Genomic DNA, 26,008 nt, shown 5'->3' on the forward strand with positions numbered 1-26,008 from the left:
TTGCTAAGGAAGTATTGGTTAAGCCACTGGTATTTAAAATTGACAAGGTTGATGATATTAATGAGATGCATTCAAGATTACTTAAGGAAGAGTTGGGAAACTGCAGAGGCATGGTCTATAAATTTTCAGTCTTCTTTAGACTCGTGTGGTTCATGCAAACTGGACAATTGTAAAATTATGCCCTTGTTCAAAACCTTAGTGGTGGATAAGTTCTAGAGACAACATGAAGAATCTTACCAGAAATTTGCTAAGTATACTTTTTGACAAGTTTCTCTTCTCTACATCGAGCGGGTTTTCTTATATCCTCTTCCTAAAACTTACCTAATTAAGTATGCACCACACCCTGTAGTACCTCTCCATTAGTACACTCTCATCACCACATGTGAAAGTACTGGCCACTGCCAGGACCTCCAAGGATTTACGGCATCGGCACCATTTTTAAAGCCCAGCTGCACACCTAGTCAAGCACTGACCATCCACAGTTGCTCTTTACAGTTCCTGTCAATTGCCCCAGATTGGTTGGACATGGCAAAATTGGCACCAGGCCTGGCCAACAGTGAATTAGAAAGTTATTGTTCTAACTTTAATGTCAGGAATGGTTTCTGTCCAGCAGACAGGAGAATGGGAAACCGCACATTAATGAGGCAAGAGCAGGATAGATCCAAAATTGGTTAAAATCAATAGGAAACTAAGCAATGGTTACAAAATATTTTATGGGCTGAAGGAAGGCTTATTGTGAAGATCCTCAGGGGTCAGTATTGGGACTCTGACTTTTCTGACAGCAAACTTTGTTTTAATCACCACCTCATGAACCAGCATGCTTGATAAACCCGCAAAAATTATATACTTCAAATCGTGTGAATTTCACTTTAAGATTCTGCAAAACTGTTATAGTTTTTAATTTACCTTAATGTAAATATACTTGCTGTTCAAATTGCCACATGATATTTCAACAGTTGATTCAATTTAAAGGCAATTTCATCTCAAATACCACCAAGTTGGAGTAGTCACTTGAGGGTGGTAAGTTTTATTTAAGGCAAAGTACAATTATGATTTGAGTGAGTTATGCTGTACATAATAGTAATGTGCATACCCCATATGATATTCCTATTACTTACTGAGTTTTTAAATTTGATTCTGTGGATCTCTTGATTATCTGGAACATTTAATCAATCAATCAGCATACTCCTGGTCCCATAGGTATTAGATGATAAAAGATTTACAGTATACTTTATAAAAAGGTGAAGACTTTGATGTATAGGGAACAATTTCAAAGTTTATGGATGACAACTTGGAAGCATTGTAAATTGAGGTGGACAACATAGCACTACAAAGGAGATTGACAAGTTAGTGGTAATGGGAAAGAGGTGACAGTTGAAATTCAATGCTGAGAGCTGTAAAGTGATAACTTTGGTACAAAGAACTTGGGAGACACAACATATATCTTAAAATGAATGTGCTGGTTCAAACCGACTTGTGTGCATATGCACACCAGTCCTTAAAGGTGGTAGACAGGTGGAGGGAGCGGCTAATAAAGCCTACAGGATCCTCTACATTATGAAGAGGAATGTAGAGAACAAGTGCAAGGAGGTGATGCAAAACTTGTAGAACATTGAGTTGGACCTCAGCTGCAGGATCATATACAGTTCTAGATGTCAATAACATGTAAATACTGGGGAAGAGTTCAAAAATTTAAAAGAACGATTCCAACAATGAGTGTCAGTTTGGAGGAGTTGGGACTGCTTCCCTTGTTAGAAGACAATGCCAAGACAGGATTTGAAGCTTCAAATCATGAAGGATTGGAAGGAGTAGATGGGGAAGAATAATTCCCACCTCTAAAAGGATTGAGTGTAAGATGGCAAAGATTTAAAACAATTTGCAGTAGAAGCAAATGCAATAGGAGGAAAAAAAACTTATGCACACTGAGTGTTTAGGATCTGCAATGCATTGCCTGGAAGTGCTACAGGCAGGTTTAACTGGGGTATCCAGATGATTGAATAGAAAGTGTGCAAAGTTACAGAAAAAAGGCAGGAGAAGGGCCTTAGCCCTAACATTTATCTGGAGAGTCTGAAAGGCCTCTTCTGTACCATAAAGATTCTGTGAATTTAAATGCAAAATCGTTAAAAATCCTATCACAAATTCAGTGTCCTCAGATTAGCCAGGGCATCTGAAATACAAGTGGCATTACCATTGGGAGATTCTCATGAGACATCAAATATAAATACCATTGCAAACTAGATGGCCCAAATAGCCTAATTTTATGCGTGTCTGTTTGTGTAATTCTATTAGATTAGCACCAGATCCACTGAGCCCAACTGTAAAAGCCCAACCTCTTACTGAAATGTAATCAGCTAATTCTGCAGAAAATGCCAATTGCCCCATCATACCCAGCTCAGTATCTGTTTATGTGCAAGACCAAATGCTGATATACTTGTGGAAGCGATATCCCCATTAAAACGCAGTTTCAATGAGAGAACTTTTTTTTAAAAAAAAAAAATGCCTGGTCCCTTTACATTTTTTGGAATGATTTAGCACACAATATTTATCACCAAAATATCCAATGCAGTAACTTGCTGCACAGTCATGGTCTTCAGTGTGAACAACAGTTAGATAGATGTACAAGTTACAGACTGGAGCAGCCAACACAGCAGGAGAATTTATATGCAAGAAACACAGTCAAACTTCTCCCGCGTGTGGGGATGGGTGGTAGTTGAATCTTAAGATTTAAGAACAGTCTATATAGACGATTGATGAAAAAGTCAAAAAAAGAGGATGCAGAATATGCAATTAGTGTAGCTCACGAGAAGAGTGAACACCAGAGGGTCCATGAGCTGAAACGACCAGTAATGCCATAACACTGTGCTCAAAAGCAGTTGGTGACCTAGCCATTTAGACAAAATAGTTAATAATAGAAAGCATGTTTCAGAAAAGGGTGAAGTGAACAACTGTTGATAGGATAAAATATACTGTTGCTAGTCCAAGGACTTAGACTGGAAATTTAGTCATTTAGAGAGAAACTGTTTATTGTGATTTATTTACACAAAATGGTACAGCTACCTGGAAGCAGATCAATATTTTAACAGTGCCTGAAAATTGGACTTGACCACAAGTTAATGCAAATTAAGTTGTCAGATTCCAAACACAGCAAAAATACACTTACAATGATAAAAAAATCTTAACAGCATTATTTTTCCTGACCATGTCAGCTGACCCCCATCACAGCCACACCTCCAGTTGGTCAATGTAGAACTGTGCAAAAATGGTCAAATAGCTAGAAAGATAGGGAATAAAACACACAAACATTCAAAATAGGTTCAGTCTGAATAGAAATCAGAGGTAAAACAACTTCTTGTGACACAAACCTCTTCACATGCAATACAGTCCTGCAATACATATCCAGCTACTGTTCTCATCTACATTATAATCATGCTTTTCTTAACTACAAAATAAAAGTCAAGTTGTTCAAAGAGATTATGGTGACACCACATGTTCAGATGGAAGGCACTTAATACATGAATTCAAATGATATCTTGACAATACATATTTCAAGGTTTCTTCTCAATCTGCCTTAGCAGTATCACTCTGACACAAATGAGGAGGATGTGGTTACAAATCAGTCTGGAGGCTAGAAGCCATAACTGAGGAGAATATTCCATTCACTGCTGAAGAATACTGAATTGTCAGAGGTGCTATCTGATTGGATATTACATCAATACTCCCTGACATCATTGGTGATGAAAAGGCTCTTTCAGCACTATTATTCAGATGGCCTGACCAAAACCTATTGCTCAACTGTCATCACCAAAAATATTAATCAGGTAGCTTAACTCATTATATTTTTGTGGGGTATTGCTTTTAATTAATTAACTATTGCACTTAAGTTGCTGCACTGACTACAACTTATATTTTAAAAATTCCTTAGCTTAAAATAGTTCAGAGTAAGAATGAAGGGCAGCATAAAAATGCAAGTTATTTATTTTATTGTCACACAAGAGAAATATACAACAAAACAATTAAAATGAAAACACAGAACTTAAGATGGTTCAAAATAGTAATAAACATTAAATGATTATTGAAGTCCTCGGATATTTGAGGTTGCAGAGAGATTTTCAGTTAGCTAAGTACATATACCAGTTAAGCTGTTAAATAGTTTCTATAATTGAATAGCTTCGGTCCTTCTCAGCCCTTTTTAGTATATAAAGAATAGGTAAAAGAATCAGTTATCATATACAAGACTTCTTAAATAAAATACTTTTAACTCCGTCCAAAAAAGACACACCTTGAAATACTTTATTTTATCCGTCCACTACTAGATAGTAACACAAGGATGAACATCATATGGGAGAAAAACAAATAAATATTACAAAATAAATAGTACTAGGTTTCTGACAATACCTGTACAAATTGGATTTTCATGGTCATCAAATCAACACTGAGAATATAATTCATAATGTCATAAATCATGTAATATATCAATATCAAGAGTGGTCACATGATGCAACTAATGGCCTGTACATAAAGACTGGTGTGACATTTTGCAAAAGGCCTCAGGGTGGCAGGAAAGATATAGAAGTCGAAGTTGGAGGTGGTAATATAGCATAACACACAACCTTAACAGGGGTCGTCCTCCCTGTCTTATCAATCAGGTGTTTGTTGAGCATATAGTTTCGATGCATGTTTCAGTTACATATGTACTGAGAAATGATTGGGCAAGCATGCAAAACTGGTTGCCATGGAGACAGATAGCACATTCATTGATGCTGACACCAAACAGCAAAGCATTTTAGTCTTGTGCTATGCGTCAGTAGTGTAGCAAAAGGAAGTTTGTCAGCAGGCACAAGAATGGTCTTACTGTAAAAATTGCTTTCTTTTTATAAAGACATACTTTATATTGAATATTCAATATAAATGAAAGTATTTTCCCTGAGTTAGTTTATTTAGAAATGTGCCATGATGATATTCAACAATGTCAGAAATGTGTTCACAATGTATAGCCTGGCACAAACAAATGTCCTCCCAATCCTCACTGCTTCTGTCTTTACAACCTGCAACACAATATTCATTTATTTCATTAATCAGCTGGGTGTGCTTATGTCATAGTACATAACAGAATACGCTTTCTACACAGCAGCAAATGCACCATTCAATGCCTGTAATGTCATGTGAACAGGCATTTTCATAATTCTCTTTAAAACTAATCTTGGAATAGACCATTAAGAGGAAAGAAATGTGCCAATTAGGTAACATAACTCTGCCACAAAGAATGGGGTCAAGGTAATTAGCCAAGATTTATTGATGGTGATATGCTAGATGAATGAGGGAGAAAGAAATAGAAGAATAACGTTGATGGAATTCAATGGAAAGGGGTGAGAGCAATTTCTTGTACAAGATATACACCAACATAGATCTGGTGGGTCAAATGGTCTCTTTATATTCTGGAAATAGTTGTAACACCATGCACTATCCAATTTAAAAGCAGAAACAAGAAAGTTATTTTGCCAGAAAGGCAATGGCAAACATTCAAAGAATACATGGGTGAACTGCAAAGATCATTCATTACTGTTTGGTGCAAGAGTAAAATGGGAAAGGTGGTCAAACCATTGCTTAAAAGAAAAATTAAAAATAGCATTAGATCAAAAAGGTACAGGCATGCAAATTTGACAGAAAAAAAATCAACAGATGTGAGGATGGGAACAGTTTAGAATTCTGCAAAAGAGAACAAAGGGATTGATTTAAAAAGGGAACCATGGGAATGAGAGAAAGCTTTCAAGGAATTTAGAAACTGATTGTTAATGTTTCTACAGGTATATGAAGAAAAATTATTGTAGGGGACCTGCAGTTTTCACCAGTCAAAAACTAACAATTTGCATTGGGGATCAAAGAGATGTCTGGCCAACTAAGCACATATTTTGATTCTGCATTCACAAAGGCGAACACAATAACATACCAGAAAGGTTGTGGAACACTGGGTTGAGACAGAGGGAGGAACTGAAGACAATCAGTATTAGTAGGGAAAGGATGTGGGGAAGTTGATGGCTTGTGGGTCACGGGAATGCAAGGTAGACAGAGGGTCAACTTGAACAGGGAATACCTTTATTCTGTGTTCTCTCAGCTCCACAGTCAGCTTTAGACTGCCTCCCCTACCTCCTGCTTCTGGGTCACCTGACCTGTTTTCTTAAAAAGGGGCAGCACACTCCCAAGTACATGCATAACACTGCTCCCCCTTCATTTCAATAATCCATTAACAACATGTATACATTTAACAATCATAACTATTATACAGGCATTGTAGCTAACATATGTACACAGAAATATGTAAAAAAGAAACATGGAAAAAAGACAACTCAAACATAGTGTACACTGACATGATCAGTTTCTTTGGGTGATGGTGGGGGACAGAAACATTGTCGATTCTTTGAAGACTGTCTTCCAGGCTTTCAGAAACTTCTGTTGTTTCAGAGGTATGGCTGATTGGCTGTTGATGCCCTGGGATACTGCTGTTGTCTCCTCCTTCGGTACGGCCAACCCTGGCTTGGTCAACACTAATGGTCCTTGGTTCAACAATTCCAGCTTGCATTAACCTCCACAAGTATTAGTGTGATCTGTCGCTCCACTGGCCCCATGAAAATTGGCATGAATTCACTACCATGATGATTGAGGCCATTTCCATGGACGGCGGGTAACAACAATGGCACTTACCTTGCTAATGCACAGAATTCACATGGTCATGCTCTCTCCTCAATCTGGGAGCCCACTTTTGGCCACCAGAAATAGCTCTTGGCTATTGTTTTCATTCGCATCATCCCAGGGTGGCCTGGTGCACCTGTTCCAACACCATTCCTCAAAAGGGAAAGGACAACAACTCTCATTCCCCACATTTGATGCAAAAAATTCCCACCTCCCAGAGGCAAGCACACAATTCTGGGCAATTTCTATAACAAGCCCTTCTTTTCAGGACTAAATCCATCACAAGGATCAAGACCGGGTCATTCCAGGTAAAATTTTGTACCCGACCTCGGCAAGGTGTGTGCTGGTACAGTGCCAAATGCCAACTGCAGTGGCAACTTCTGATCAAAAGGAGTCAGCAGTTCCGACTTTTATTTTAATTTAGGCTTGCTTCACCTCCCGGTAAGCCGCCTCATATTCCTGGGTCTATTTCAACAGTTGCACCTTTTCTCAGCAATCCATAGTGCTTTTAGCATAGTTGTCCAGATCAGATATGAACCGGTTATAGTAATTTACAAATCCCAAAAATCATCTTAGTTGAGACTCATTCTCTAGTGGGCCTTCCTGATATCCTCCAACTTCTTGAATGCCTTGTGTATTCCCTTGGCATCAGTACTCTTTTAAAAACACAACTTACATTTCTCCCTTTTTACTTTTGGGTTGTGCTCCTGCAAACTTGAAAACCTCGAAGCAACTTTTTAAAGTGCTTTTCTGAGAATCCAGCAACCAAAATATAATCCAGATAACACTGGCCCTCTGGAATACAGCTGCCACTGACAATGTCAAAAGGAATCTGCTTTTAGCGGAACAGACCCTTGTGTGTCACTATCAGTAGCTGCAGCTGATACTCCTGCTGACCCCCATATGTAAGCCTGAAGCAGATCTATTTTTGAGAATGTCTTTCCCCCAGCCAGTCCACTGAACAGGTTCTCAATGAATGGAATTAGGTATTGATCCACACACAGGGCTGACCTCAAAGTCATCACAATCCACACTGTACCATTTGTTTCTAAGACTAGAACTACTGGGGTATCCATTCACTAGTGATTACTAGTTCCAATGCACCCAAGTCCTGGAGCTGCTCCAGTTCCACCTCTACCAGATAGCTTATAGTACTGGATACACCTTCAGACTCCTTGGACGAGCCTCCTGCTTCAATCAAAGTTTAAATTAAACTCCTTTCATTTCCCCAGGATTCCTCTGCAGACTTTTATACCTGTCCAAAGTCTTTTGCAAACTTGTTTTGAGTCCACTAGCCTATTAACCATGAGAAAGTGAGGACTGCAGATGCTGGAGACCAGAGTTGAAAAATGTGTTGCTGGAAAAACACAGCAGGCCAGGCAGCATTTGAGGAGCAGGAGAATCGATGTTTCGGGCATAAGCCCTTCTTCAGGAAGGGCTTATGCCCGAAACGTTGATTCTCCAGCTCCTGAAACGCTGCCTGTGCCTATTAAACATGCCCAAGCTAACTTGAAATTTCTGAAACCAGGAGCATCCAAATAATGCACGCCTTTCGTTACATACAGAAGCAGTTTGGGACATATAAGATTATGAAAGAATTGGACACTCTGGCAGCAGGAAACATGTTTCCGCTGATGGGCGAGTGCCGAACCAGAGGACACAGCTTAAAAATACAGAGTAGACCATTTAGGACAGAGATGAGGAAAAACTTCTGCACCCAGAGAGTGGTGGCTGTGTGGAATGCTCTGCCCCAGAGGGCAGTGGAGGCCCAGTCTCTGGATTCATTTAAGAAAGAGTTGGATAGAGCTCTCAAGGATTGTGGAATCAAGGGTTATGGAGATAAGGCAGGAAGCAGATACTGATTAGGAATGATCAGCCATGATCACATCGAGCCTGCACCGCCATTCAAAGGGCTGAATGGCCTACTCCTGCACCTATTGTCTATTGTCAGTTTGGTACACTGGTCCCTTAGCTTTACTTTTTCCGGTATATAGCACTTCAGTGGCACCACTTGCTCCATGTATGTTTGTTATGCAATCTTGGTAGACATCAATGACAATGCCTTTAAACTTTTCCTTATATTTTGATTAGGGAGTCAGAGACATCGCTGCATCCATATCCACTTCCATATTTACTGTCTTCCCCTCCAAATGTGTGAAGAACCCAGAAACCTTCAGCTTTGCCGTGAACCGACAGGATGTTTGACCCAAGCTCTGCCAACTCTAGACTTTCTGCTTCTCTGCAGACCTAGCTAACTCCCTATTTCCTGGCTGGCAGCATGTTCTTTATGCCTTGTCCTCTGAATTCTCTCTTTTAGAAACCCCTTTGCTTGCCTGAAATTGCTAGGTGCAAATCAAGCAATGTAGCCCACTCGCGTACACTGCAACACTGGACTTGAGTCCAATACACTGACTCCTTGTGGGCACTCTTCCCACATTAACAGGATTCTACATTGGGACCACAATCTGCTGATTTTCTGCTACTTTAGGCACCAAGGTGTTGTCACAACTGTGTTGCTACAACTGAGTTGCTTTGCTGCCGGCCAACTTCTTCAAGGGTCTCTCTTTGTTAGTAGATTCCATTGGATGATTGTGTGTTGGAGGTCACAAACCAAACAATTCTGCAAGGCTTTTTGGAGGAATCCTTCAAATTTACAATGTTCCACTAACCTCTAAGACAGCCACAAATTGGGCTGTGTACTCTTCTTTGTGCTGTATAAAAACTGAAACCTTCTGGACCATCAATGGCTTTGATGTAAAATAACTGCCCAATGCTTCGCATAGCATGTGGTATGCCTTCTCCATGGATTTCTCTGCTTTCACCACTCTTCTGGAAGGTCTTGCTCCCAAACGATACTCAAGAAAACTGATAGCTCTATACGTTTAGATACTTTGTTTGCCTTTAAGTATGCATTTCAAAAATAAGAGGATCACTGTACAGAATTCAACTTTTATCTTTTCATCAAACGAGCCTATTGCTCCAAATTTGCCCACGGTTTTGTTTTATCCCTTATCCCCCCGACTTGGGTCTATGGCTGAGAACAGCTACTTCTCAGCCAGAATCCTCAAGGTGAATGCTCATCCTCACCGACTGTGTTAGCATGTCATTCCTCTTTGGCGTTGCTCACAACCACAATCCCTTACAATTGCTCTCCTTGACAACTTCGGTTAGCTTCCAACTGAATACACCCCTCTCCAGCCATCAGCCGTGGCCCAAGTCCCCTCATGACTGCCATTCTTCCCTGGTGTCAACCACAGCCTTTGTCCCCTGGCAACATCACCACAATCCCATGCCATTTTCGAAGTCCAGATAACATCCTTCCTCCTGACAAAGAAAACGCTATGTTGGCACATAGTTTGTGGGCTAGGTCCTGATCTTGTTGCTTAATCTTACTATGTTGAGGTTCACTAGAACCATAAATAGAACACGGGGTAGAGAGGATAAACCTCCACAGGGAATACTTCATTGTGTCCTCAACTCCATTCTCAGTTCGACTGCCTCCCCTCACTATTTTCTGCAGGTCATCTGACCCACTCTTAAAAGGGGTATCACACACTGAACTACATATGTAACAATGGGATTGAAGGCTGATTAATCCCCAGACCCTATAATCTAAATTCCAGACTAAGGATGTAGCCCTACAAATAGTTGTCATCTTTTAAGATTCTACAGACTCTGGAACAGTTCCCAAGATTGTAGGGTAGTTAGTTTATCCCCTCTATTTAAGAAGTGAGACGGAGAGAAAACTGGGGATTGTAAACCAGCCAGCTCGAGCAAAACTAATGTCATTTACAAGAATACCACGCAAGGACTGTAACAAACACCACATTGGACAGTCAGAAAACTAGCCACCAAGATACAGAACACCAATTAGCCACAAAAAGACATAACCCTCTCTCACTAGTATCCTCACATACGGATGAGGATGGACATCATTTCGACTGGGCCAACACATCCGTCCTAGGACAAGCCAAACAAAGACACGCACACTAATTCCTAGAAGCATGGCATTCCAACTGGAACTCTATCAACAAACACATCGAGTTAGACCCCATTTACCACCCCCTGAGAAAAGGAACAGGAAGTGACTTCATCACAGGAAATAACACGACCGGAAATGACATCAACCCAAGAAGCCCGAACATATAAATAGAAAGCAGGAATTTTTAGCATTGCTTTGCCCAAGGCCCACTGAAGATGTTGCCTAGTAGGGTAACGAAATGTCTGGAAATGAACCTTGCAGCTCAGCAAGCAAACCTAAATCCAAAGAGTCACTGGACCTGAATATTAACTCTAGTTTCTCTCTATAAATGCTGCCAGACTTGTTGAGTTTCTCCAGTCCTTTTGTTTTTTGATACCATTCACTTTCTTCAACACTTGCTGCATCTGCATGCTTAATTTCATCGGCTCGTGTATGACAATCTCAGGACGTTCCCAATCTATCACCGTTCAAGTAATAATCTGCCTTCCTGCCTCTGCTCCCAAAGTGCATAACTCCACATTTATCCACATTATATTGTATTTCCTGTGCATTTGCCCTCTACTAACTGTGTCCAAATCTCTTGAAGCATCTCTGCATCCTCTTCATAATTCATCCTGCCACCCAACTCTGAGACAACACTTTTATTCAAAATCATTAATACATATTGCTGATAACTAGAGTCTAAGCAGTGATACCTACAACACCTCACTAATCACTATCCACCACTTGGAAAAAGACCTGTTTATTTGGATTATTTATTTCCTGTCAGCCTACTGGCTCTCCATCCATGTCAGTACACTAACCTAATCCCATGTGCTTTAAATTGTACATGCTGATCTCTTTTGGTGGGACCTTATTGAAAGCTTTTGGTGGGACCTTATTGCAAGTCCAGATAAACTACATTCACTGGTTCTTCCTCATCATCCGCACTAGATACATTCTCAAATGAATTTCAGTAGATTATCAAGCATGTTTCCTAAACCCATGCCATTTGATCTTGTCACTGTTTTTTCCAAGTTATCTGTTCTTAAACATTTTATCATAGACTCGGGGAATTGTTTGATTTCCTTTCTCTAATATTACAATTTCACCTAATTGATCAAATTCTCCTTCTCCTACTTGGCACTTTCATACATCCATTCCTAAATCCCAAATTTTAAATTGTGCAACCACCAGCAGCCATACCTCCAACTTGAAGCACTAAATTCTGAAATTCCCTTCCTAACCACCCCCCTCTTTAGGATGATATTATGCCTTGTGGCTTGGCGTCAATGTTTTTAAAACTTGTCAACCTCCTTTTAATATCAGAGTAGATAATCTGGCAATTTGAAATCAAGTGGACTCATTATATTTTTATTACTTTAAAAGAAAACACCTTAGATTTTCAAATCCACCTGAAATACCAAGACAGATTGCTTAATCGATAAGTATTACTACGAATACAAGTACAACTTGCCAAGAAAATGAATATATTCCTCAAATTACACCAATTAAACAATAGCTAGATGCTATACATGAATTAAAATTCATTATTAAAAATAGTGAAATGTTTCCCCTTATCAGACTACAAATGTTGTCTGAACAGAAGTCTGAAGATGTCGAGTAGCATTCGCTCCAGATACTAAGATAGGAATCTGATATGACCCACTTAAATTAAATCTCCACAACGGGGAGTTCAGTTAATGAACGGTTTCTAGGCCACACAACCACAATGAAGACCAGAGAATTTAAAATATGTTTCAAGGCTTCTATTGTGCTGCTCGAGTCAATTCCAAACACAACTGTAATTTGTACATATAGTGCACTGTGAAACGTATGAGAGTGAAATTTAGAATGAGTTCCCTCTCTTGCAAAACTGATACACACTAAATCAATCTTGGAATTTTTTTTAGCCTTGCCAGCTTTAAAAAATTCTTTCTTTGGTCAAGACAGGGCTCTCTAGCACCTGACTGATTCAAGACTGTGGGTCTGCACTGGCTAACAACCTGCAATGACTTGTTGCTAATCCATCTTGGCACATCGCTTTTAAAATGACTATTCTGTGTATGCAATCCCAACTAGAATATCAATCGCCTAGTCAAACTGAAAGAAACCTCAAAAGGAGTCCCAATTTATATCCACTTTTCAATGGTATTGACCAAACAGAATTAAAATATAGCAGTACTGAATCAGATCAATTTAGGTAAACATAGTGTAATCTCCGGCTCCAACTGCTAAAAGTTCCTTTCTATTTAGACAATTTTTAGGTTTAATTCTCCCATCTTTTCAAGAGCATTGATAAAGAGATTGTGTGGATCTGAACCATTGTGGGCTCCCTGGAACTGGTGTCTTTGCTTTCAAAAGGCAGGATAAAATATTACGCAAAGTAAAACCTGCAACCCCAATAAATCTTGACAAAGTTTATTCCAAAGAAAAAAAGATGATGCATCACCTCACAAACAGATTGAGGAAGGAGCTCAATACAGCTGGAAATTACCTTTAAGACAGCTATCATTTTCCATTTGTTTCCCCCACTCCCTACTTTTCAACTCATACAAGGAAAAGTTAACAAGCAAGTGGTTTGCAATTCATTCAGCAGAAGGCATTTGTTCCATCAAACTAAGCCTTACTCCATGTTTCTTGCTCTCCTCTTTGTAAATTAATTTCAGGAAAGTTTCTTAGATCAGCTTCAGACCTATTCCACATTAAATAAGATGCCCAATACATTTTAGTTGGGTGGCTAGGATGTCTTAAAAATGATCTGATTTATTTATCTGTAGACTGGCTAAGACCCTGTACTCCATAGAGAAACTCCATAGTATGAGCTGCAACTTCTAACAGTGATGCACAATTTGATATTTTGCAGATAGTGAGGATTGCAGATGCTCGGAAGTCAGAGTCAAGAAAATGTGAAGCTGGAAAAAGCACAGCAACTCAAGCAGCAGAGGAGCAGGGACGTTGATGTAACAGGTTGGAACCTTTCATCGGGACTGGGGAGGAAAACTTCATCAAAGTGGTCATAACTTGCAGGTGCCGGTGTTGGACTGGGGTGGACAAAATTAAAAAATCACACACCAGGTTATAGTCCAGCAAGTTTATATGGAGGCACTAGCTTTCAGAGCACCGCTTCTTCACCACCTGATGAAGGATCAGCACACCAAAAGATAGTGCTTCCAAATAAACCTGTCGGAGTATGACCTGGTGTTGTGTGATTTTTAACTTCAAGGTTGGCCTCCTTGCCAAGAGGCTTTACAGTATTGTTTTCAGCAACTTGGAGATAGTGAGGACTGCAGATGCTGGAAAGTCAGAGTTAATAAAAAGTGTGCAGGTGGAAAAAGCACAGCACGTCCAGCAGCGTCAGATGAAAGGTTCCAACCTGAAACATCACCACCCCTGCTCCTCTTATGCTGTTTGACCTGTGTGCTTTATCCAGCTCCACTCTTTATTGACATAATCTGACATTTTACCATGTTGAAAAAAGTGTATCGCCCAACCATAACAACAACCTCTGCTCCAATCTTAACAGGGGATGAGAAAGAACTAATCATTAATAAAAGGTAGCTGCAACACAATTTAGTTTGAACACTTCCTTAAGCTCCTCAATACTTGTTCCACAGTTGCAAGCGGGAAAACAAACATCATACAATACAGTTAATTTGATTTGATTAAAAGTTGGACACATTGGAATATTGGACAATTAAATCATGCAGAGAGTCAAAGATATGTTCAGCTCAGAAACTGATCCTTCTGTCCAACTTATCCATACCGACCAGATATCCTAAATGAGCCTATCCCATTTGCCAGCACTTGGCCCACATCCCTCTAAACCCTTCCCATTCATGAACAATCCAGATGCCTTTTAAATATTATAAATTGTACCAGCCTCCATCAGTTCCTCTGACAGCCCATTCCATACATGCACTTTTCATGAAAAAGTTGCTTTTTGGTCTCTTTTTAAATTTTTCCCCTCTTGCCCTAAATCTAAGCCCTCTAGTTCTGGGAACCCCCATTCAGGGGAAAAAAAAAACTTTGTCTGTTTACCCTATCCATGTCCCTCATGATTTTATAAACCACTATAAAGGTCACCCCTCAGCCTCCAACGCTCTAGGGAAAACAGCCCCAGCCTATTCAACCACTTCCTACAGCTCAAATCCTCCAGCCCAGGCAACATTCTCATAGATCTTTTCTGAACGCTTTCAAGTCTCACAACATCCTTCAGAGAGGAAGGAGACCAGAATTGCACACAATATTTCAAGCGTGGCCTTACCAACATCCTGTACAGCTGCAACATGACATCCCAAGTCCTATACTCAATACTCTTGACAGATAAAGCAAAGCATACTGAATGCCTTCTTCACTATCCTGTCTACCTGCAATTCCACTTTCAAGGAGCTATGAACCCACACTCCAAGGTTTCTTTGTTCAACAGCACTCCCCAGGATCTTACCATTAAGTGTATAGATCCTGCTCTGATTTGTTTTTCCAAAATGCATTTATCTAAATTAAACTCCATCTGCCACTCCTCAGCCTATTGGCCCATCTGATCAAGATTCTGTTGTAATCTGAGGTAACCTTCTTCACTATCCACTAGACCTCCAATTTTGGTGTCATCTGCAAACTTACTAACTATACCACCTATGTTCAGATTCAAATCATTGATATAAATGATGAAAATAGTGGACCCAGCACCATTTTTATGGCACTCCACTGGTCACAGGCCTCCAGTCTGAAAAACAACCCTCCACCACCACCCTATGTCTTTTACCTTTGAGCCAGTTCTGTATCCAGATGGCTAGTTCTCTTTGTATTGCTAACCAGTCTCCCATTGGGAACATGTCCTTTAAATGTTTCTCACACCTTAAACATATACCCCATAGTATTTGACATTTCCACTGGGAGAAACTGAGCACTGCAGACACTGGCGATCAGAGTAGAAGTGTGAAGCTGGAAAAGCACAGCCGGTCAGGCAGCATCCAAGCAGCAGGAGAATCGATGTTTCGAGCGTACAGCTTATACTCGAAATGTCAATTTTCCTGCTCCTTGGATGCTGCCTGACCTGTGCTTTTCTAGTACCACGCACTTCAAATTTGACATTTCGACCCTGCGGGAAAAATACTCCCAACTATTCACCCTGTCTATGCCTCTCTCAATTTTATATACTTCTATCAGGTTGCCCCTCTGCCTCAATACTCTAGCAAAAACAATCCAAGTTTGTCCAACCTCTCTTTATAGCGAATACACTCCAATCCAGGCAACATCCTGGTAAATGTCTTCTGCTATCCTCTCCACAGTGTGGCAATGAGAACTGCGCTCAGTACTTCAAATGTGGCCCAAATGAAGTTCTGTACAGCTGAAACATGGCTTGCTAACTTTTATACTCAGTGCCCTGACCCGTGAAGGCTAGTATGCCATCTGCTTTCATTACTACCATCTCCACTTATGTTATAACTTCCAGGGCCTTATAGACTTGCACCCCAAGTCCCTTTGCAAATCAATGCTTGCCATTTACTGTATACTTTTCTCTTGCAATTAATCTCCAAAAGATCACCTCATTCTTGTCTAGATTAAACTCCATCTGAAATTTCTCTGCCCAACTTTACAACTGATCTGTATCCCACTGTTGTATTCCACAACCATCCTCACTATTCAATAACTCCAATAATTTTTGTATACTAAATCAGGCCACCTACATTTTCATATATGTTACAAAACAATAGAGGCCCCATCACTGATCTTTCCACTTGTCATAGATCTCCAGTCTGTGAAACACCCTTCCACAACTACTGGATAAAAGCAAATTACTGCAGATGCTGGAATCTGAAACCAAAAGAGAAAATGCTGGAAAATCTCAGCAGGTCTGGCAGCATCTGCAAGGAGAGAAAAGAGCTGACATTGAGTCAAAGCAAAGGGCCAGTTAGACTTGAAACATCAGCTCTTTTCTCTCCTTACAGATGCTGCCAGACCTGCTGAGATTTTCCAGCATTTCCTCTTTTGCTTCCACAACTACTGTCTGCCTTGATGACCAGGCCAATGTTGTATCCAGTTTACCAACTCACTATGGATTCCGTGCAACTTATCTTATGGTGCAGCCAACCACAATGCACCTGGTCAATTGTTTTAGTAAAATCCATGCTGGTAACATCCACAACACTGGCCTCATCAATCATCATCACTTCCTCAAAGAAAACCCAATCGGATTTGTGAAATAAGACCACACCTGTATAAAGCCTTCTGATTAGCCCTAATAACTTCATTTTAATCCAAAAGCAATTAAATCTGACCCTAATTATCTTCAATAATTTCCCTACTGCTAATTTAAGTCTCAGTGACCTATAATTTCCTTGATGATCACTGCTGCCATTCTTAAACAAAGGAACAATATTGACTATTCTCCAGTCTTCTGGGACTTCACCTGTGGCAAAGATCTCTGTCAAGGTCCTAGGAATTCTCTCCCTTCCCTCTTTCAGTATCCAGGGACAGATTGCATGCGATATTGGGGACTCATTCACCTTAAATATTTTCCAAGACACCTGACACCACCTTCTTTTTAATACTGACATTCTTTGAATGCCTTATACTGCCAAGTGATGTTTCTATTCTGGAGAAATTGAAGGGCTTTCCTTAATGAAATCCAAAGCTAAACCTGGAGGTATTAACTTTGGTGGCTTCCTTGTGCATTGCACCAAAGAGATCAAAATGTTAAAGAGTCATGATAAATCCTTGCTTTGTGTCATTGGTTACTGCAAAGGCAATAGAAATCTGGCAACAGAAACAAACATGCCCTGCTATGTCATTGTGAAGTAGGCTTAAAATTCTGATAAACTTGTTCTGAATTCCTATCCCAGAGGGCAAGCACTGTGGACCAAGTGTTGAGGAGGTTAAGGAAGTGTTTAAACTAAATTGTTTTGCAGCTGCCTTATTATTGATCAGTGCTTTCTCATCGCCTATTAAAGATCGGAGCAGAGGCTGTTGTTGTGAGTGGGCAAAACACGCTTTTCTAAACATGGTTAAACATCAGATTGCGTCAATAAAGAGTGGAGCTGAAAAAAAGCACAGCAGGTCAAACAGCATCACAGGAGCAGGACAGTTGACATTTCAGGTCAGAACCTTTCAGCGGATGCTGCTTGGCGTGCTGTACTTTTTCCACCTGCACACTTTATCAACTCTGACTTTCCAGCATCTGCAGTCCTCACTATCTCCAAGTTGCTACAGCTTTTAGACTACCAGCAGTTGACAAGTTGAATTAACAGGTTGAGTTGATAAGTCGAGTTGACCACTTGAACCAATCTTTGACCTTTGTTATAGTCAAGCTATTTCAAAGAAAGCAAATTATAGCAAGACAATTATTCAATGCTTCCGAGCCATGCCCATAAGCTGATTGCAAAGGTCTAAAAGTCATCAGCTGTGTAAGAAAATGCAGGATCGCTTGTCCCCACCCCCAAACCACAGTGGCACAACACAATGCACAGGCCATAGTAGTAACAGGCAATCTGAAACAGCCATAGCTTTTAGACTTTCAATTCTCATGGAGACATTGTGGCATCAGCCAAAATGATTTCAAGCACCAGAAGTTCTTCTGAGCTAAAGATTATTGCTTCAACCAATATGAGTGTCAAGACATAACAATTAAAAGCACAAAGAGACACAAAATGAAAACCATAGAATATATAGAGGATTTAGAATGTATTGATTTTTAAGCAACGTTCCCCTTTATAAATTGATATCTTAGTATCACTTAGTTGGAATCCTGAGAAACTACAACGTAATTTAGTGATAATAGTGTCTGAGAACGACAATGTGATCATACACAACGCGACTGACTCAGCAAGCAAACATCACCTCCTCTAGATTGCAACACCTCTGAGCTCACAAAATAATTTAAAACCTAACACGAGTTTTCGAACATTACAAAATTAAAAGGTTGCCATCCCCTTTATTATCGTTTGGTTGGGGGGGGGGGGGGGGGGAGGAAGACTGTGAGTGGGTGAGTGAGTGAGGGAATGAATCAGAATCCGGGTGCAGAATTTTTCAAAAAAAAATATATTTAGTGGCGGGGGGTGGGGGGGGGGGTGGTGAGAGGAGAGAGAAATCGCTGCACGGAAACAATAATGAGTCTTTAGCACCAGAACGCATCATTAACGTGCATGTTTACCAACAATAGCGAACACAACAAAAGCTATACCTAACAACTTTTGCAGCATGCAACCCTCTTTCCCCTCCGTCTCTATGTACCCACCTGTGTCCAATTTACAGTCGTTTCACTGAGTAGGTGGTAAGATTGAGCATGTGGGGGGGTGGAAGAGAGAGAGAGGAGTAGGTTGTTACAGTCATATGTTTAAACCAGATTTGGGGAAGGGAGGGGAATCCACAGCGCCGCGTCTTTTAATATGCCAAAGGGCCATCCATCCTGTTGAAGTGGTTGCTCGCAGAATCCCCCTTTCGGACTGGTCCCCCCTACCTGGCGACCGTTGCACCGCTGCGCTCGCGCTCTCCTCCCACCGCAACTGCAGCCCCGCGCGCTGCCGCCGGCTCGCTCCCGTTCTCCTTGACGACCAGGATGTTTGGTGGTGGTGGAGGAGGAGGAGGAGGAGGAGAGGAAAGGGGAGCCGGAGTGGGGCGGGTGGGGGTGGGAGGGGAGCCTGGAAACCGCCGTCTCGGATCGACTCGCGGCGCTGGCCAACCGCAGCCCGCGGCGGCGGAAAGGCGGGGCCGGCGGTCGGCCAATGGGAGTGAAGCCTGTGGGGGTTGTTGGGCGGGGAGAAGAGGGTGGGAGGCGGGGAAACACAGGGACGCAGCCTCCAGGTGAAAGGCGGGTCAAGGTGCGAAGGTTTCAGGTGGGCAACCCCGGGGGGCGTCAAGCCAAGCCAGATGAGGCATCTTTGCCTGCAAACCCAGCACCTGAAATCCAAGGGGTCGTCCGATTCTCATTTTTGAAAAAAATACCTTTGAACAGGACATGTTTAAATGTAGCATTTTTTAAATTATTTCACCCCTCCCCGTCCATGCATACTTTTGTTCCCACCACCCCGCATCCCGACCACTGTGATCACATCAATGAACTTTGCAAATGACAAATAAATCGAGGCTATTGCTCTCATCCACCAGCCACCCCCAGCCCTTCTGCTTCCTTCACTGATTTTCATTCAATCCTTTTATTGCTGACAATAGGAAGTAACGAGAATGCAACGGCTCAAGGAAACTATGTGCTTGAAAAAATGAAAGTAAACATCCATTTATTATGCGGATTATTTTGTTTCATAGGTCGGTTTCTGCTCTTGATAACCGTGGGAATCGCGCATTATTAGGAAGGGTGGCTGATTATCCGGAAAGGTGAGAAGAATATGTAACACACTCTCCCCTTGGCCAGTCATTCCTATGAGGTTTGCCAACACCTCCATCGCTGATCTACAATTTTTTTGTTTTGGATCACCAACCTGCAGCACTGAAGTGGTACAGTTCCTGGCGTTCTCATTTGTAATCCAGCCTCTACAGTAAACAGTTAAACATACTGCAAGATCGGAACTCAGCAACACAGTGGGCCAGTCGCAGGTGAACGAACACCCGGAGAAAGCTACGACCTCCTCCTAACCAGAAATATGTGTTGCAACCCAAAATGCAATTTGCATCTAATAAAAAGGGACGTGAAGTGTGTTTGGGGAGGGAGGGGGGGGAGCTTAAATTACACTGTTAAAAAGCCAGTGGAGAGCTCCCGACGTTTCCATTCAAGGTGGAAATTAGATTAGAGCTGTACCCCAGAGACAGAAGGCTTTAAATATCATTTTACAGGTATTTACAAGAAATGTGCAAATGGGAAACATTTTCTGAAACTAACAAGAGAATCCATAGCAGAGAAACTGGCTAAGCGATACCTTTTGTTTGTTTCGATTACACAATCGGTAATTTCATCAACAATTATTTATCCAGCCTCTTAAAGCTAACCAGTCCTGGTAAAATACAGCGGCCTCAGTTCCACATTTCTGACTGACATCTGTTCATCTACTCAATCCCTCTGAAGCTTGATGTGCTGAATAAATTGATTTTACCCATCCCCCCCCCCACCCCCATTCGATTTGTAACTGGTGCCATTCACCACGCAACTATGATCTGTTACAACGCCGACCATTCAGAGACTGGCCGCTGAATCAAAAAAAAAATTTTTAAAAACACATATCTTGGATATGGGTTTTAAAAAAACTATACAGACCATCTGCTACTTCTCTGACAGCCCACACAGCCCGGTAGAAGGAAGGATCCCTTCAAGCTGAGCACAAAGTTTCAGAGCCGTGAGCAGACGGGTTCCTCTCACATTCCCAAATCCTCAACCCACGTCCTCTGAATGGCAGAGAAAGTAAAACTCTGTGTGCGACTCGGATGCCACCGCCGAGGGCGGCGCAGTCAACAAAAGGGAGTGGGGTGAGGGAAGCTGCGGCTCCAGTTCCTTCACACATCATGTGCTCTCTCCCCTTTTCGTTGTTTAAAAGATTAATGTACTTACCCGGCTTTTATTTTCCCAGCCTCGGTGAAGTAATCCCCGACTGAAGGTGGTGTCTTAGTTCCCAGGCGGTGAGCTAAGGTTGCTGGTGTCCCAATCAGACGCAGCACCAGGCACTTGGGGGGGGGGGGGGGGTCTGCCGTTCAAGTGGATGCGTGTGCTGCTTCCCCTCAAACCACCACTGCCCCAGCCCCCGAATGCAGTTGGAAGTTGTCGGGGAAAAAAAAAGTTCAGTCCAATCTACTTCCAAACGTCTGAGGTCACTGCGGCAAAACGTCGCGATACTGAAGTGCAGGAGAGGGGATGGAGACTGGGATGTGTTGATCTTCGGGAATTTCAAGCTTACTGGGCCAGGGATGGAAAGTCTTCACTCTTGGCACTTTCTCAGCCAAGTTTGGTGACCAAGTCAGCAAACCTAGAAATCTGCATGTGTGTGATTTGTAAACAGCGGGTGGAGACGCTTTAAGAGGAAGCATGTTTATTTTCATTTATAGAAAATCAGTTCACAAACATCGGGAGAGGCGATGGTAATCGGGCAAAATTGTTTAGTTTTATTTATGTAAATACGATCAACGAAGTCAGATATTGTGGTGAACCACGAGAGTGCACTTTTGGCAAAAGCGGAAAACGGGAAATGTGAAATAAAATACTGGGCGAGCCAAGGCAGCATCTGTGAAAGAAAAGAGAATGAAAGTTTCAGGCAAAGGCAGTATAGAAATGTCATAGCTTATGAACGAATGAAGGGGGTGGATGGGGAGGAGGGGGCAGGAAGACAATGAAGCTTTTTCACACTTAATGAGCCACTCATCCTATCACGGACCTTCCCTTTTTTTTCTCTTATATAAGAAATCAGGGCAACTTTCAAATATGATGCTCCAAGTTTTTTTTTGGAGACTTTCTTTAATATTGGAGCTCTAAAGGTGAATTTGGTATCTAATTACCTTCTCATGTCTCAGTTGACCCTATGCTGATGACTGTGACTTTGACTAGTATGTTTTCCACATCACCACTACTAACACTCTGTACAGTTCTTGTAGTCATATAAGATACCCGAGATAGCCAGAGTCAAACTAAAAGATTTGTGGTGATACCATGTCTCAAAATTTCCTCATGCACTTCGAGCGCAATTAATTATTTTGAAATACTAGTACTATGTAGTCAAAGTCAGCAGCCATTTCATGCAGTTAGGTTCCTGCTGGCATTGGTTACGTGAAAAGAACAACAAAAGATAGTACTCTTTAAATGTAATATTCATTTAATGTTGAACTGAATGTCTACCCAGATGATGTGATTAAATTTTGTGGTTTTATTATCATTCAATGGTTTACCAATTTTTTTTTCTGACTAAATTATCAACTAAATCAAATAGTCTGACAATTGTGTACAAGTTGAGTTTGTAGCTGTCTTGCATGGCTGGTAAGCTGTGCAACTATGGCTGGCATTACTAAACCCAAAGCTGACATCTTTAAAAATGCACTTTCTGAGAATTAGTTCACTTGGATAGATTAAACATTGTTGGGTTGTATCCCCTGGAAAATGAGATGATTAAGGCAGAATTTGATTTAAGTTTGCAAGACATTTAGAGAATTAATAGTCTGATGAGAAAGTATATTTCTTGCTGGCTGAAGTATCCAGAATCATTGAATCATCCAGCGCAGAAAAGCCCTTCAGCCCATTGATTCTGCACCAAAATATGAGAAACCATATAAATGGGATTACATTTACCAGCACTTGACCCAAACACTTGAATGTTATGACATGCCAGAGAAGCATAGAGTTGTACAAAATGGAAACAGACTCTTTGCCCAGCTCCACAAGCCTGACTACCCTAACTGACCCATTGTCTCAGCCTGCTCCTGCCCCCACTGAATTCATCTCCACCTTCCTCGATACTGTCCTATCCCTACAGATCCAGGAACTCCCCACAGATTTTCAGGACACCACCCATGCCCTCCACCTCCTCCAAGACTTCCGTTTCCCTGGCTTCCAATGCCTCATCTTCACCATGGCCATCCAGTCCCTCTACACCTCCATTCACCATGACCAGGGCATTCAAGCCCATCATTGGTGGCACAGTGATTAGCACTTCTGCCTCACAGCGCCTGAGACCCGGGTTCAATTCCCAACTCAGGCGACTGACTGTGTAGAGTTTGCTCGTTCTCCCCGTGTCTGCGTGGGTTTCCTCCGGGTGCTCCGGTTTCCTCCCACAGTCCAAAGATGTGCAGGTCAGGTGAATTGGCCAAACTAAATTGCCCGTAGTGTTAGGTAAGGGGTAAATGTAGGGGTATGGGTGGGTTGTGCTTCGGCGGGTCGGTGTGGACTTGTTGGGCCGAAGGGCCTGTTTCCACACTGTAAGTAATCTAATCTAATCTAATCTAATTTCTTCCTCTCCTGATGTCCCCACCAGTACTCTTCCACTGACACTCTCATTAGTTTGGCTGAACTGATCCTCTACCTCAACAATTTCTCCTTCGAATCCTCCCACTTCCTCCAGACGAAAGGGGTAGCCATGGGCACCCGCATGGGCCCCAGCTACCCTGTCTCTTTGTTGGCAACGTAGAAGAGTCCATCTTCTGGAGTTACATCGGCACCACTCCCCAACCTTTTCTCCACTTCATTGATGACTGTATCATCGCCATCTCGTCCACCCATGAGGAGGTTGAACAGTTCATCAACTTCTCCAACACATCCCACTCCGATCTTAAATTCACCTGGACCATCTCTGACACCTCTCTCCCCTTCCTGGACCTCTCTATCTCCATCAACAGTGACCAACTTAACGTTGACATTTTCTACAAACCCACCGACACCCACTGCTACCCGGATTATACCTCCTCCCATCCTGCCTCCTGCAAAAATGCCATCCCATATTCCCAAATCCTCTACCTCCACCGCATCTGCTCCCAGGAGAACTAGTTCCACCACAGAACACACTAGATGGCCTCCTTCCTTAAAGACCACAATTTCTCCTCCCACGTAGTTGAAGATCTCTGGGACACCCACACCAATCAACTCCACTGCTCTGTGGCCAAACTCTTCAATGCCCCCTCCCAATTTGCGGAGGACATGCTGGTCCTGGACCTCCTCCCTCGCCACTCCCTTATCACCCAACGCCTGGAGGAAGAACGCCTCATCTTCCACCTCAGAACACTTCAACCCCAGGGCATCAATGTGGACTTCACCAATTCCCTCGTTTCCCCTCCCCCATCTTACCTCGGTTCTAACCTTCCAGTTCAGCACCATCTCATGACCTGTCCCATTTGTCAGTCTTCCTTCCCTCCTATCCTTCCCACCCTCCTCTCTGACCTATCACCTTCACCTCCACCTCCACCTCCGTCCACCTATTGCACTCTCAGCTACTTTCCCCTCAGCCCCACCCCCTCTTATTTAGCTCTCCAACCTCGAGGCTCCCAGCCGCCTTCCTGATGAAGAGCTTTTGACCGAAACGTTGATTTTCCTGCTCCTCGGATGCTGTCTGACCTGTGGTGCTCTTCCAGCACCACTCTAATCTTGACTTTAATCTCCAGAATCTGCAGTACTTACTTTCTCCTCTTTGCCCAATTCGTCCGCCAAATATCCTGAATTAATCTATTCCCGTATGCTAGTATTCAGCATATATTTCTCTAAACCCAGCCTATTCATATACTGATACAGGTGCCTTTTAAATGTTGTAATTGTACCAGCTGCTAAGAGCTCCTCTGGCAGCTTATTCCACACAGGCATGACCCTTTGCATGAAAAATTTACTGCTTAAGTCCCTTAAAGTTTTTTTCCCTCTCACCTTAAACCTATGCCCTCTACTATTGGACACCCCTACCCTGGGGAAAAGACCTTGGCTGTTCATCATATATACACCCCTCATGATTTTATGAACTGCAGGAAGGTCACTCCTCAGCCTCTGAGGGGAAAATAGCCTTTCTCTATAGGTCAAACCCTCCAACCCCGCAATATCGTTGTAAGTCTTTTCTGAACCCTTTGAAGTTTCACAACATCTTTCCTATAGCAAGGAGAGCAGAACTGTATGCAGTATTCCAACAGTGGGCTAGCCAATATCCTGTCCAGTCAACTCCTGTTCTCAATGCAACGACCAATAAAGGCAAGCATACCAATGCCTTCTTTATCACTCTGTCTACCTGTGCTTCCACTTTCAAGGAATTGTGAACCTGCGCCTTAAGGTCTTTCAACCAGGAGAAAGTGAGGACTGCACATGCTGGAGATCAGAGACAAGTGTGGGCTGGTGGCAAAGCACAGCAGGTCAGGCAGCATATGAGGTGCAGGAGAATCGACATTTTGGGCAAGACCCCTTCATCAGGAATGAGGCTTGTGAGCGAAGGGGCTAGAGACTCCTTTGGCTCACAAGTCTCATTCCTGATGAAGGGCTTTTGCCCGAAACATTGGTTCTCCTGCTCCTTGGATGCTGCCTGACCTGCTGTGCTTTGCTAGCACCCCACTCTCAACCCCAAGGTCTTTGTTCAGCAAAGCTCCCCATGACCTTACCATTAAATATATAAGTCCTGCTCTAATCTGCAGCACTTCACATATTTCTTAATTAAATTCCATCTGTCACCGCAGCTCATTTGCCCATCTGATCAAGGTCCTGTTGTACTCCGAGATAACCTTTGCTATCCATTACAATATAAATTTTGGTGTCATCTGCAAACTTACTAACCATAACTCCTATATCCACATCTAAATCATTTATATAAGTATTCATTAAAGTTTTAAAGGATGCAAAGCTATTCGCCTCTACCATGCTTCGAGGCAGTACATTTCATACCATCACCATGTTCTGGTAAACAAGAGTTTTCCTCACAAACACCCCAAACCTCCTGCCCCTCATCAGAATGACTTCAGCTAAAAGGAACAGCT

The 26,008-nt window shown here is 42.1% G+C and overlaps 1 protein-coding gene across 4 annotated transcripts in view; it reads right to left on the bottom strand.

Annotated features, from left to right (window-relative positions):
- Positions 1-21,371, bottom strand: part of sipa1l1 (signal-induced proliferation-associated 1 like 1) — a 370,728-nt gene extending 349,357 nt beyond the window's left edge. For 2 of the 4 annotated variants that reach the window (XM_060828818.1, XM_060828813.1), the window contains exon 1: positions 21,144-21,371. The gene's annotated coding sequence lies outside the window, so the exon portion shown is untranslated. Of the gene's footprint in view, positions 1-19,106; positions 19,227-21,143 lie in introns of those variants that run through there. The other 2 variants (XM_060828816.1, XM_060828814.1) reach the window with 1 other exon arrangement.
- Positions 21,372-26,008: the final 4,637 nt, after the last annotated feature.

Source organism: Hemiscyllium ocellatum, chromosome 8 (genome assembly GCF_020745735.1).
Source record: "Hemiscyllium ocellatum isolate sHemOce1 chromosome 8, sHemOce1.pat.X.cur, whole genome shotgun sequence".
Classification (NCBI taxonomy): Eukaryota; Metazoa; Chordata; class Chondrichthyes; order Orectolobiformes; family Hemiscylliidae; genus Hemiscyllium; species Hemiscyllium ocellatum.